Below are 15,629 nucleotides of genomic sequence, written 5' to 3' on the forward strand. Positions count from 1 at the left end.
ACACACATACACCCACAGAAGCCCTTGAAGTAGAGTCTTGCACGGGTCAGTGTTTTGGAGTCGCTCCCGCCCCCATGCCAGCCACAACAATTCTGAGCCCCACACAAAATCCCAAATCAGGACAGATTTATCTCCGCAATCCGACCAACCCGCATAGAATTGTTGAGCCGATTCGTGACTCACCAAAATAACACTCATTTATTTAATTGTTTTCATGACTGTTTTATTGCCAGCCTGCAGGAATTAATTTGACTGCAAGTCTATTCAACATTTGGGTAAAAGGAAACCATGAATGAATTAAGAAATGTATATTTTATTAACAATGAGATGAGGCACATTGACAACTTAAAATGCTCTGAAAAAAAGCCTATCGTCAACATAACTAATCAAGACCTTTACATTCAATATTGTTTACATTATCAAAATAGTCAAATTGAAACCTAAATAAACGATTCCCAGAATCGAATATAGGCTACAAAAATATATTTATTTAGTAGGCTATAGCCTAGGCTACCTAGGCTCTAGCCATTCAACCATGGAGCCGCGGTCCCGTAGGTGTCCGCAGTGGTACTGCTAGGGGTCCACAGAAATATGTACACTGAACAAAAATATAAATGCAACATTCAACAATTTCAAAGATTTTACTGAGTTACAGATCATATAAGGATATCAATCAATTGAAATAAATGAATTAGGTCCTAAAGTATGGATTTCACTTGATTGGGAATACAGATATATATCTGTTTGTCACAGATACCTTAAAGAAAAGGTAGGGGCGGGGATCAGAAACCCAGTCAGTATTTGGTGTGACCAACATTTGCCTCATGCAGCGCGACACATCTCCTTCACGTTAAGTTGTTCAGGCTGTTTATTGTGGCCTGTGGAATGTTGTCCCACTCCTCTTCAATGGCTGTGCGAAGTTGCTGGATATGGGGGGAACTGGAACTCGCTGTCGTACACGTAGATCCAGAGCACCCCAAACATGCTCAATGAGTGACATGTCTGGTGAGTATGCAGTTCATGGAAGAACTGGGAAATTTTCAGCTTCCTTGAATTGTGTACAGATCCTTGCGACATGGGGCTGTGCATTATCATGCTGAAACATGAGGTGATGGCAGCAGATGAATGGCATGACAATGGGCCTCAGGATCTCATCTCTGTGCATTCAAATTGCCATCGATAAAATGCAATTGTGTTCATTGTCCGTAGTTTATACCTGCCTATACCATAACCCCACCGCCACGATGGGGCACTCTGTTCACAACATTGACATCAGCAAACCGTTCGCCCACACAACGCCATACACGCTGTCTGCCCGGTACAGTTGAAACCGGGATTCATCCGTGGAGAGCACACTTCTCCAGCTTGCCAGTACCCATCGAAGGTGAGCATTTGCCCACTAAAGTCGGTTATGAGGCCGAAATGCAGAAAGGTCAAGACCCTGGTGATGACGACAAGCACGCAGATGAGCTTCCCTGAGAAGTTTCCCTGACAGTTTGTGCAGAAATTATTTGGATGTGCAAACCCACAGATTCATCAGCTGTCCGGGTTGCTATTGTCAGACGATCCAGCAGGTGAAGAAGCCGGATGCGGAAGTCCTGGGCTGGCGTTGTTACACATTGTCTGCAATTGTGAGGCTGGTTGGACTTGCTGACAAAATCTCTAAAATGACGTTGGAGGCAGCTTATGGAAGAGAAATGAACATTAAATTATCTGGAAACAGCTCTGGTGGACATTCCTGCAGTAGGCATGCCAATTGCAGGCTTCCTTAGAACTGGAGACATCTGTGACATTGTGTTGTGTGACAAAACTGCACATTTAGAATGGCCTTTTATTGTCCCCAGCACAAGGTGCACCTGTGTAATGAGCATGCTGTTTAATCTGCTTCTTGATATGCCACAACTGTCAGGTGGATGGATTATCTTGGCAAAGAAGAAATGCTCACTAACAGGGACATTTGTGCACAAATAATAATATTTTTGTGCATATGGAACATTTCTGGGATCTTTTATTTCAGCTCATGAAACATGGGACCAACACTTTACATGTTGTGTTCATATTTTTGTTCCGTGTATAACAATTGATTTGTCTCAATGTTTTTATGAATATATAGTATAATACCGTGGAAAAGAAGAGGAGAATATCTTCTTTCTAATTATGTCAACATTATTTCTCAACTCCAAATATTGAGCAAATTACCCTCATTGGAGCCAATTACACTCACTGGATTATCTAATGTAGGATTTGAAAGAGCAGCATAGGATACCAGTGCAGTAAGTGGTGCTGTATGCTGGTTCTGTAAGCTTTCTTGACTTGGACATACATTTTTGCCAACACATGGATAACCTATGTTTACCAGCTAAACAGCTGCTCTTAGTGAAAATGTGCTGGGAGTTACCTTCCTAGTTTACACTTCCTTATCCAATTATAATGTGGGGAGGTTCAAATAATGAAAAACTATCTACCAAATCTATTCATTTTCAAATGTTGATTACCTCTCCTTGCCATTATCATTCACCTGTTGATAAAAGGCAGAACATTTTATGTGAACAGATAATGAGGGTCCCTGGGTCGCCAGTTTGCCTGGGAGGGGTTCCCTGGTTCGCCAGTTTGCCTGGGAGGGGTTCCCTGGGTCGCCAGTTTGCCTGGGAGGGGTTCCCTGGTTTGCCAGTTTGCCTGGGAGGGGTTCCCTGGTTCGCCAGTTTGCCTGGGAGGGGTTCCCTGGGTCGCCAGTTTGCCTGAGAGGGGTTCCCTGGGAAAGAAAAGGTTGAAGACCCCTGCTCTAAATGAGCGAAAGCTTGAATTAACACAATGAATGAATGAAAATGAACTGAATTAGCCTAGCATTAACAAATTGCTGCTTGAACTATTTGCTGACTGTGTGCCCATCTACCGGGTTGTTGTCCACAATGACTCATTTTCACATGAGCTTGGCTAGCCAGGGAAAGTACAGTTGGCGACGTATTCAGGGTTAATAGCTTAACCTAACCTTGGAACGACACAGAGAAGTAACCAAACGCGCTTGGAACAACTTGAAACATGAATGAACATCTAATTCTGACGTGAGACTGTGAAAGCCAGCTGGTTTTCATTTAGCTTGCCCAGGTGAACGCCTTCAGTCAAATGAACACGGTGAGACATAATTAGTAAGCAAGGCACTCGTACGTTGGTTATGCTGGGTATATTGGGGCTCCAGAGTGGGTTGTAGTGGATGAATCAGACTGGTAGGGAAGTCTTTATCTCCTGTATCTTATAAGAGAAAGCACTCCTAACAGTGACGTTGTGTGTTTGTTTTTCAAAGACTCCCAGTCTAACTGTAGGGTGAATAAACCCACTTCCTGACACAATACTATATCTTTTCACCCGACAGGCTTTGAAGACTGTGGAGGGGCTGTGATCACCAACATTACCCTTGTGTGTGTGTAAGTGTGTGTGTGTGTTTGTGTGTGTGTGTGTGTGTGTGTGTATGTTGGTCCAGACAGGGTAAAATACCAGTTAGGAGCCCCCTGTCCCCCAAATGGAGTCCAGACTGCTGCTCTCTCTCTCCGTCCACACAGATAAAACCTAAATTACACCCCTCGTCTCTTAAGTTGTTTTCACTCTTTCCGCCTCTTGTTTTCGCATAATCTTTTTTTGCTCCCTCTATTTTTCTCGTTCACTTGGCAGTGGGGGGAGAGCGAGAGGGGCGAGGGAAGACGGGTGAGGGAAGAGGGGTGTGGGATCATCTAGCGGGTGTAGTGGTGCAGAGGTAAGCGGTGGGCATATGTAAGTGCAGTCCCAAAGTGCTGTCTAGCAGAACAACACTTGAATGGGTTGCTAATGGCCCGGCCCGTGTCACATGGCTCTGATTCTAATGTGTAAATTGCATTGCCATGCCTTTACTGTGGACGAGAGGGAGGAATAATTGTAACGTGCTGAGAATACCGCACCGTGTGTGTGTGTGTTGGCTGGGCTGTCAGCTGTCTCCTACAGTGCCTTCAGAAAGTATTCTGACTTATCCCACGTTTTGTTGTGTTACAGCCTGAATTAAAAATGTATGAAATAATTTTTTCCCCCTCACCCATCTACACACAATACCTCACAATCACAAAGTGAAAACATGTTTTCAGATTTTTTTGCACAGTTATTGACTCACACCCCTGAGTGAATACATGTTAGAATCACCTTTGGCAGTGATTACAGAGTCTTTCTGGTTAAGTTGGTTGTTGATCATTGCTAGACAGCCATTTTCAAGTTACCATAGATTTTCAATCTGATCTAAGTTAAAACTATAACTAGGCCACTCAGGAACATTCAATGTTTTCTTGGTAAGCGACTCCAGTGTATATTTGGCCTTGTATTTTAGGTTATTTTCCTTCTGAAAGGTGAATTTGTCTCCCAGTCTCTGTTGGAAAGCAAACTGAACCAGGTTTTCCATTAGGATTTTGCCAATGCTTAGCTCTATTCTGTTTCTTTTTATTTATTTTTATCCTAAAAAGCTCCCCATACCCATAACATGTTGCAGCCACCACCATGCTTGAAAATATGAAGAGTGGTACTCAGTGATATGTTGTGTTGGATTTGCCCTAAACATAACACTTTGTATTCAGGACATAAAGTCCCATTTATATGCCACAAAACAGGATGCATGTTTTGGAATATTTGTTTTCTGTGCGGGCTTCCTTCTTTTCACCCTGTCATTTAGGTTACTATTGTGGAGTAACTATAATGTTGTTAATCCATCCTCAGTTCTCTTATCAGAGCCATTAAACTCTGTAACTGTTGGCCTCATGGTGAAATCCCTGAGGGGTTTCCTTCCTCTCTGGCAACTGAGTTAGGAAGGATGCTTGAATCATTTGTAGTGACTGGGTTTATTGATACACCATCCAAAGTGTAACTAATAACTTCACCATGCTCAAACGGATATTCAATATTTGCTTTTTTAATTTTTCCCATCTACCAATAGAGGTGCCCTTCTTTGTTTGGCATTATGAATTTAAAAATGTTTAATTTTGAAGTATCAAAAATGACATACAAAATGATTTGATGTCAAATTATTTATTGGCCTCACTGCTATTATCCCATACAACCACATTGAATAACAGATTCACTACATGGAACAGATAGCCCCCCCAAAAAAATATCAAGTAAGAATGTTCTGAAGTGTGTCCTGAATCTGAAATCTATAAGAACGACCAAGATTTTTTAACCCCATATTTTTCGCACTAAACTGTATCCATATTCCATAAATGTTTTCAACTGGTACCGGGGGACCTACAGACAAGTCTTGTGAGGCCTATGGGCATCCTAGAGAAAAATATGCAATAACATGTACGTGAGAGTCTCACCTTTCCACAGAGAAGTCATGTCAGTGCGTCGCCCAAGCGTCCTCAATTATTCTGTGAAGATTCATCCCCCTCTACCTTCGAATGAGTCTTGCATGTCTTGTGTCTCAGGTGAAAACAGAAGACACGTGTACTGTATGCTCCTGAAAGTCTTTCAGGGATGGGGTCATAGTCAGTCCCACTGTAGCTCCAACCGCTCAAAATCTAGAGCCAAATTCGCCAGGAAACAAACAATTTCGAGATGCGCCAGAAACCAGTTTTACCTCTCTGTTTTGTCCCAGACGCTCATTCGGTCACGTGACCTATGAACTATTCAGCTGACTGAGGAAAACACGGAACAGCAAATGTTTTTCAGATTATTGCCGCAAGCCGCCAACTAAGTCGTCGAGAGATACATGCGTGCAATGACTATGCCTGACCAAAGCAATGTATTTGTTTGCCAAAAGATACCCAGGGTCCTAGCCTAAGTCCTAATTGTTAAGTTCATGTTTTCAGTAGCCCTGATGTGTTGTGTTGAGGAGCTGCAGCGGAGGGAACAGAACACTTGGCTAGACTAGCAGCAGATGCATTTAACAGATCTCTTTTGTTAGTTATCGCACACAGTGCCTTCAGAAAGTATTCACACCCCATTGAGTTTTTCCACGTGTTGTTGTGTTACAGCCTACATTTGAAATGGATTCAATTGAGAGGAATTAGGTTTTTAGAAACGTTTACAAATTGATTACAAAAAAATGAAAAGCTGAAATGTATTGAGTCAGTATTCAACTCATTTGTTATGGCAAGCCTAAATACGTTGGGGAGTAAAAATGTGCTTAACATGTCTGGTTAAGTTGCATGGACTCACTCTGTGTGCAGTAATAGGGTTTAACAGGATTTTTGAATGACCACCCCATCTCTGTACCGCACACATACTGTACATGTTATCTGTAAGGTCCCTCAGTCAAGCTGTGAATTTCAAACACAGATTCAACCACAACGACCAGGGAGGTTTTCGGAAAGTAGCAAAAGGATCCTTGGTGTGACCGTCTTTAAACCATCCCAGGGCTTAGACTCTTCTGGGTTAGAACGGCTAGAAGATAGTTAAAGAGTGAGTTTTCATTATATTTATAAAAAATGAATTGGTTTATGATATAGGCCCATGCATCAGAGAGAGAGAGAGAGAGAGAGAGAGAGAGAGAGCGAGAGAGAGAGCGAGAGAGAGAGAGAGTGAGAGAGAGAGAGAGAAAGAGAGAGAGAGAGAGAAACAATATTTTCTGACTGGACACTGCGCTGCTTTGGTGGAATTCTCAGCTCTGTTTAGCCTACATTTCTCTCTTGTGTTCTTTATATAACATATTTATTAAAATAGTCTCCAGCAAATAGGAATAGGCAAATTACTCAGAATGTCACTCGTGTGCTGTCCTGCTGTCCTGCTGTCCTGCTGTCCTGCTGTCCGCCATTCAAGTTCAAATAGGCTTAACCTAGGTCTGTCACATCACGATGCCGTCCCCATCCACGATGCACTGTCAGTCATAATCAATATACGATACTGTCGTAATATTGCCCAACTCTAGTGTGTGTGTGTGTGTGTGTGTGTGTGTGTGTGTGTGTGTGTGTGTGTGTGTGTGTGTGTGTGTGTGTGTGTGTTTGAGTATGCATGCTTTGGGCCCTTGAGACGAGCCATGCCAGGCATACAGTACAGGAATCAGTGTTTTACTGAACACACACACACTTATAAATTCTCCCTATTAATTCTTTATTCTCCCAGGGGAGAGGCAACAAAGCAAATTTGCCTGAGCAGAAGAAGCTTCAGGTTACATCTACTAAATAATAGATGTTCCTCACTGCTCAGAGTAAGACCAAACCCCCCCCTCCACACACACACACACACACACACACACCGACACACGGGGGCCAGCTGGGCCCAAATCTCAAAATATTCACTGGCTTGAGTAAATATGGAGATTCTTCAGGGTTAGAAGTGGACACAGAGAGAGAAGATTATGTGTCTGTATAGTGGAGGTTATTTTCTCCGCCACATTAGATACTCGCCCCGCTTACCAGGGGTTAAGTGCTAGTGCTCTCTCTTTCTCTCTCTCCTCTCTCTCTCATACACACGCTCTGACGTGGCTTCCGCATTAAATGTTTCTGACAGGGAAACCAAACCTCTCACCACTAAAAGTAGTGGTGTGTGTGCGTGTGTTTGTGTGTTTGTGTGTGTGTGTGTGTGTGTGTGTGTGGTCAGGTTACTCTGGTGAATAGATGTGGTGTGGAGACCTCTGAAGCTCTAATGGATGGCTGAGATGGACAGCAGAGAGAGGAGGAGAGGTAAGGGAGGACTGCAGGGGAGGAGTGGATGAAGGGATGGGGGAGGAGAGTGATGATGGGAGAGGAGAGATAGAGACATTTAGAGAGCCCTGTCAACCTGCCTCTCTCAGGGCCTCAACCCCCTGACCCTAGTTTCCAATTAGTGCTTCCCAACACACACAAACACACACACACACACACACACACACACACACACACACACACACACACACACACACACACACACACACACACACACACACACACACACACACACACACACACACACACACACACACACACACACACACACACACACACACACACACACACACACACACACTCTCTTTTAAACCATTAAATCAACTCCCAGATATATATCCAAAGTTCCCTCACCTCCTTGTCCTATTCACCCAATTCATTTGACTCACACCTCTCTCTTAGCCACTGAAGGTGTCTGCTTCCCAGCTGAAACAGTTCGGATGAGTTTGTGTTTGATTAAATTTTTGTCTCTTTTGGACATCGGTAAGGTTATTTTTGGCTGTTCGGGCACACACATTTTTTCTCGAGGCAAATCGAAGTCGGTAGCCGAAGTCTACGCCCCTTTGTCAGTGAGTGGTCATCAGTAGGGATTCTTCAATAAAGTCTTTGTTGCTATTCAAAGATAGACGACTCGTTTTCATGCACTTTTTTCCATTGAGAAATGCTTCACAAAACATCTTAGTTAGATGTAAAATTGCTCGACTAAGATCTCCTTGACAAAAACATCAAAATTAATGACAGATTTCTTCTGTTATCTTAGATGAATTCTGACTATTTTGAGGAAGTGTATACTGGCTAGGGTATCTCAAAATGGACAAACAGTACTATTTAGTTCTAGTTTTTCAAGCGAAGGTCTTTTAAGGGAGTATGCGAGCACACTAGTTTGGTTCACCTAGCCGAGTTTGGCCAGGCGCCAGCCAAACTGAAGCATGCTGATGCCTTAACCCACAAACTTACCAAACTAGACATTATCAGGTCCCTTGCCCCTGTACTAAAGGTTAAAGGGTCTCTCACTCTCTCCGTGCCCCAGTCAGGTCCCAGGTTGCTGGGGTAGACATGGAAGGAAAGTGCGGAGGTCTGGAGTTCTGAAGGTTTAACCGGACCAAGTACAGGGCCTAGGGGAGCTCCAAAGCATCACTTATGAACGCTGACACACTAATACCACTCTCAGAGACACTCAGAAACCCTCTGATACAATCTTCACTCCGAGAGAGACATACAGAAGCTACATCTACAGAAGTGATGCATCAGATAACAGCTTTCCACTTTCTGTATGTAAAGTACAGTTTCTCTGGATATAGGTCCCCTGATTGTCTCTATTGATTGGATTCAAATGGATGACACATTCATAGGTTTTTATTCATTAATACAGCCTAAATATAATATTTCACATTCTGTAAAGCATGGTTGGAAATGCCTGTGCATTTAAACTTGTTTTAATGAATCATACATCCACTCTGTAATAATGTTAACTAATCGGAGAGAGAAAGAGAGAGAGTTACAGTCAATCCAAATGATGAGGGAAACACCAGTCCCTCACCACACACACACACACACACACACACACACACACACACACACACACACACACACACAAGCATCTGCACAGTGCACACCCATTAGTATAAACAAATTTGTTCTTAACTGACTTACCTAGATAAATAAAAAGGTTAAAAAAACAAAAGAAACATCAGTGACCCTCCAGTGTGTGTGTGTGTGTGTGTGTGTGTGTGTGTGTGTGTGTGTGTGTGTGTGTTGGAAGCGATGGGAGGATAGCGTCTGGCCCACTTCTCCTGTGACGAGGGTAATCCGGTGTGGTGGCAGCCCTTCAGATCCCTGCTGGAACCTTGTGTGTGTGTGTGTGTGTGTGTTGTGAATGTGTGTGAGCACGGTTGGAGCGGGGCACCGAGCCCAAGCATCCTGTTTGTCTAAGCGCCTTGTCCCAATGGCTCTGGGACAGGAGAGAGGTCTTAATGAGACTTAATGACATAAGCGTCCCTTATCTCTCTCTCTCTGACATGCAAGACCCACACACACAGTGGATCTCTCTTTGAGTGCTGCCTGATTTATTGTAGGCCAATACTACAGTATGGTTTGGAATGCTATGGTGTGTGTGTGTGTGTGTGTGTGTGTGTGTGTGTGTGTGTGTGTGTGTGTGTGTGTGTGTGTGTGTGTGTGTGTGTGAGTGTGAGTGTGTGTGTGTGTGTGTGTGTGTGTGTGTGTGTGTGTGTGTGGGTGCGTGCGTGCGTGAATGCGGGTAGCTGAGGGTCTCATTGTTCAGGCCGTCACGGTGTGGAGGAAAAGAGGAAAAGAGGAGAGCAGAGGAAGTTAAGTGAGTCCCTCCTCCCCCAGAGGAGGATAGCGTGAAACACGGAGGAATAAACATAAAGGCCAATGTTTGGGCTACACCTCTCCCTCCCTCCCTCGCTCCCTCCTTTCACTTTCTTCCCTTTCTTTCGCTCTCTCACCCTCATGTGTACACACTTTGCATTCCCCATCCTTCTCTTCCCCATTTTCATTCTCCCTCCCGCTCCCTCGCTCTCTACTCCCCTTTTCTTGTGCTCTCTCACTCTTTTTTTCAATGCTTTTTCCTCTCTCTACCCTCTCCTTTTTTCTGTCCCTCACTCCCTGTGCTCCCTCTCTGTTTGAGACGTGTGTGTGTGTGTGTGTGCGTGCGTGCGTGTGTGCGTGCGTGCCTGTATTTGTGTGTGTGTTGTATCACTCAGTGCTCCTCGTATCACTCAGTGCTCTGGGACCAACAGAGTGTCTGTTTTGAGGACAACAGCAGGGGTCTAATGGAAAGCCTTTGTTGATTTCAACGAATTACCAGCCGCCGCCGCCAAAATAAATATAATCTGCTTTGTGGATTAGCAGTCACAGACTAGGCTACCTACAGACGGTAAAGAACGCCAGTCAGTCAACCAGTCAGCCACCCAGCCAGCCAGACAGACACACTAGTCTAGCCAGCCTCTCCCTCTCCAGTGACCCTCCTCTATAAAACACCCAATAAAGACACGTGAATAAAGACTTAGAGTATTAGTTATCAGTGATACGCAGTGACACCCTGTATAATGTTGGGTCGGACTTCAAAGTCGAGGGTTTTGTGTCGGGGCCTGTAGCCTAACCCTGTTAGAGACATGGCATTCTGCTAACCGGGACACGTCCCGTCTGAACTGAATGATGGATAGAGCGAGAGAGAGAGAGAGGGAGAGAGAGGGAGGAAAGGAAGGCCAAGGGAGTTGATCGTTTTTAGAAAAAAAATGTTTTTCCCCTCCGCTGTTTTATCGAGCAAAAATTGAGGATGCGCTGCAGTGTGTTGTGGTGTCTGAAAATATGTATAGACAGAGGAAGGGAGTGGTGTTTTCCACTGCTGCCTAGGGTCCAATACATCCATCCCAACACATGAAAGACATTACGCTAGCTGTGGGGAATAGATATGGTTGTCTGTGCAGACCACGTTAGCCTGTGTTCGGGTTAGCCCTGAAACAACCTGCAATGTACTTCACATAGACACCAGGGAACCAAAATGTACTCCACCACACTCTACATTTAGACATACTCCGTGTAAGGACTTCTAGCATATCTCTCACATGTAAATTCATATTTACAGTGGAGGAACGTTGTCGTTTTTTTGACATTGCAATTGTAGATCGGTGTTTTTCACAAGTATCACACGAGCAATCCTATTTATACTCATCTTCCCTCTTCATTCGTTGAACAGTCAGCTCCTGATAAGTGCACATTGGATAAGTGCAAACTCTGTTTATTTGCAGTGCAGTTCACATTCTTTTAGCTTTTTATACCCATGCTCTGGGTAAATTAAGTGCATGCATTCACAACAATCCCAAGCCAATGCACATTCTGCTGTACATCAGGAGGGAATTTATGAGCTAAAGTGAGCTAAAGGCCTCACTTCAAACCCCCTGACCTTCACATTCTTATAAAAAGGGTTCCGAAATGGGTGCTTCGGCTGTCTCCATAGGATAACCCTTTTTGGTTCCAGGTAAAACAATTTTTTGGTTTCAGGTAGAACGCTTTTTGGTTTCAGGTAGAACGCTTTTTGGTTTCAGGTAGAACTCTTTTTGGTTTCAGGTAGAACCGTTTTTGGTTTCAGGTGAAACCTTTTTGGTTTCAGGTAGAACCGTTTTTGGTTTCAGGTAGAACCGTTTTTGGTTTCAGGTGAAACCTTTTTGGTTTCAGGTAGAACTCTTTTTGGTTTCAGGTAGAACGCTTTTTGGTTTCAGGTAGAACCGTTTTTGGTTTCAGGTAGAACTCTTTTTGGTTTCAGGTAGAACCGTTTTTGGTTTCAGGTGAAACCTTTTTGGTTTCAGGTAGAACTCTTTTTGGTTTCAGGTAGAACCGTTTTTGGTTTCAGGTAGAACTCTTTTTGGTTTCAGGTAGAACTCTTTTTGGTTTCAGGTGAAACCTTTTTGGTTTCAGGTGAAACCTTTTTGGTTTTAGGTAGAACCGTTTTTGGTTTCAGGTAGAACTCTTTTTGGTTTCAGGTAGAACTCTTTTTGGTTTCAGGTGAAACCTTTTTGGTTTCAGGTAGAACTCTTTTTGGTTTCAGGTGAAACCTTTTTGGTTTCAGGTAGAACTCTTTTTGGTTTCAGGTAGAACGCTTTTTGGTTTCAGGTAGAACCGTTTTTGGTTTCAGGTAGAACTCTTTTTGGTTTCAGGTAGAACTCTTTTTGGTTTCAGGTGAAACCTTTTTGGTTTCAGGTGAAACCTTTTTGGTTTCAGGTAGAACTCTTTTTGGTTTCAGGTGAAACCTTTTTGGTTTCAGGTAGAACTCTTTTTGGTTTCAGGTGAAACCTTTTTGGTTTCAGGTGAAACCTTTTTGGTTTCAGGTAGAACTCTTTTTGGTTTCAGGTGAAACCTTTTTGGTTTCAGGTAGAACTCTTTTTGGTTTCAGGTAGAACCGTTTTTGGTTTCAGGTAGAACGCTTTTTGGTTTCAGGTAGAACCGTTTTTGGTTTCAGGTGAAACCTTTTTGGTTTCAGGTAGAACTCTTTTTGGTTTCAGGTAGAACGCTTTTTGGTTTCAGGTAGAACCGTTTTTGGTTTCAGGTGAAACCTTTTTGGTTTCAGGTGAAACCTTTTTGGTTTCAGGTGAAACCTTATTGGTTTCAGGTAGAACGCTTTTTGGTTTCAGGTAGAAAATAACCCTTTTGGGTTCCATGTAGAAGCCTCTGTGGAAAGAGGAAAGAGGGTTCTACCCAAAAAGGAATCCAAAAGGTTCTACCTGGAACCAGTAAGGGTTCTTCAATGGGAACAGTCAAAGAACCCTTTCAGGTTCTAGGCAGCACTTTTCAAGAGCGTATAGTATCTTAGTGGTTAACCCTAACGCCTCTCCTCGCTGTCTGCCTGCCTGCCTGCCTGTCTGCCTGTCTGTCTGTCTGTCTGTCTGTCTGTCTGTCTGTCTGTCTGTCTGTCTGTCTGTCTGTCTGTCTGTCTGTCTGTCTGTCTGTCTGTCTGTCTGCCTGCCTGCCTGCCTGTCTGTCTGCCTGCCTGCCTGCCTGCCTGCCTGCCTGCCTGTCTGGCCTGCACGGTTCTCTACATTGCATGTCTTTGGATCCTAATCTGCTACAAGTGATCCTGTCTGTTTCTAGCCTCGTCTGGAACACTTACTGTCCTCTTAGCATGAGTTAATACACCACACTCACTTCCTCACGCCAGGCCATAACCTAACTCTACGCGCACAGGCTAACAACCAACTTAGCCTAATTCTTCACACACACATACGCAAACACACATACACACACACATGCAAGTATGAGTGCAAACACACACACATTCACCCCATTCTCTCGGCAGCTCCGTTAGGTACATTTGCTAAGACTGTATGCACGCTAATCACTTTAGGAAGGATACTAGGCAAACAAACGCACACACCTGCTCAGACTGATCTAGAACCTTCCTCCTGCTAATTCTCCCTGACATGTCTTAGTCTGGATAAGGGCTGTCTATGGACACTTGGAAAGCTTTGTCATTAAGGCTTTTTCAGACTGATGTTTGCTCTTATTTTAGTTGAGCTCAATCTTGTTCTTATATTTGACACATTTCAATTGCTCTTTATTTTGTAGCGTAATTATGTAATATTGATTACATTTTTGGTTAGAGTTGTAAAATAAGCATTTTTTTAAAACAACATTTACATTAATTGATGGCTAGCCTACAGTGTCTGCTGTTGCTAAGGCACAGTTTATTTTAAACCCATCGACTTAAATAGCTTTGACAAGGGAACCCACTCATGTTTGCACGGCTACAGCTACAACCACACACACACACACACACACACACACACACACACACACACACACACACACAGAGAGAGAGGCATGGCAACCATGGCAAAACAATCCATCAAAGTTAGGGGGAAGAGTGGGGAAAGTCAGGAGTGTTGCGAGAGAGCTGAGATCTGAGAGTCAGAGAACAATGGGTCTCTCTTGACAAACTGTTAAAAAAGCCTTAAGACTACAGTTTGGATCTGTAATGTCAGCCTGAATACAAATGAAGGCCCTGTCACTCCCCATTTGCCTGAGACGCTTTTGATGTTTTCTTCAGAGGGAGAGAGAGATGGAGAAAGAGAGGTGAAGGAGGAAGAGAGAGGGAAGGAGTGGGGAAGGAGGTAGCAGGTAGCCCCACGTACAGCGTTCAGCCATGTCCCTCTCTCTCTCTCTCTCCGTTTCAGGTCTCCAGATCACAACACCAGGAGAGGAAGAACAGGGAGAGGAGGTGTAAGGAGAGGAAGAGGAATACGTTCACATTTAAAAACAGGAACCAGGGATGAGAGCCTTGAATTCACTTTTTATTCTGTATTTTACCAGATCGGCTCTGCAGATAGACCAGGACAGGTTTGAAGAAGTTGATAACCAGCGGTGTTTATACAAATGACAGATCAACTAGATTCTCTCTCGGTTTATTCAGTGAATTCTGGTTTGATAGATATTCAGTAGGTAGAACACAGTCATCTTCTCTCTCCAGCCAGGACGTTAGACTGGAGTGTGTGGGGGAAGTGTAGGGACGTGAGCTGAGTGTGAGACAGAGAGCAGAGTGCAACATTGTGATGTGATGTGAACTCTGACTCTTTAGGCTGCGTCTGAAAATGGCACCTTATTCCCTATATAGTGCCCTATTGTTTATCAGAGCCCTATGGGCCCTGGTGAAAGTAGTGCACTATGTAGGGAATAGCGTGCCATTTCAGCTGCACCCTTACTGTCTCTGCAGGCTTGTTTAGAGTATTGTTAGTTTGTTCTTCTCTTCACTTGCTTTTATTTGATTTTTATTTAACCTTTATTTAACTAGGCAAGTCAGTTAAGAACAAATTCTTATTTACAATGACGGCCTGCCGAAAGGCCTCCTGCGGGGACGGGGGCTGGGATTTAAAAAAAAAAGAAGATAGGATAAAACACACATCGCGACTAGAGGGACACCACAACACTGCACTAAAGAGAGGCCTAAGACAACACAGCATGGTAGCAACGCCACATGACAACAACATGGTACTGTAGCAACCCGACATGGCAGCAGCACAACATGGTAGCAGCACAACATGGCAGCAGCACAAAACATGGTACAAACATTATAGTGCACAGACAACAGCACAAAGGGCGAGAAGGTAGAGACAGCAATACATCACGCGAAGCAGCCACAGCTGTCAGTAAGAGTGTCCATGATTGAGTCTTTGAATGAAGAGATTAAGATAAAACTGTCCAGTTTGAGTGTTTGTTGCAGCTCGATCCAGTCGCTAGCTGCAGCGAACTGAAAACCCAGGGATGGGTGCTTTGGGGACCTTTAACAGAATGTGACTGGCAGAACGGGTGTTGTATGTGGAGGATGAGGGCTGCAGTATATATATCTCAGATAGAGGGGAGTGAGGCCTAAGAGGGTTTTATAAATAAGAATCAACCAGTGGGTCTTGCGACGGGTATACAGAGATGACCAGTTTACAGAGGAGTATAGAGTGCAGTGTTGTG

This window comes from Oncorhynchus mykiss, chromosome 25 (genome assembly GCF_013265735.2).
Source record: "Oncorhynchus mykiss isolate Arlee chromosome 25, USDA_OmykA_1.1, whole genome shotgun sequence".
Taxonomy (NCBI): domain Eukaryota; kingdom Metazoa; phylum Chordata; class Actinopteri; order Salmoniformes; family Salmonidae; genus Oncorhynchus; species Oncorhynchus mykiss.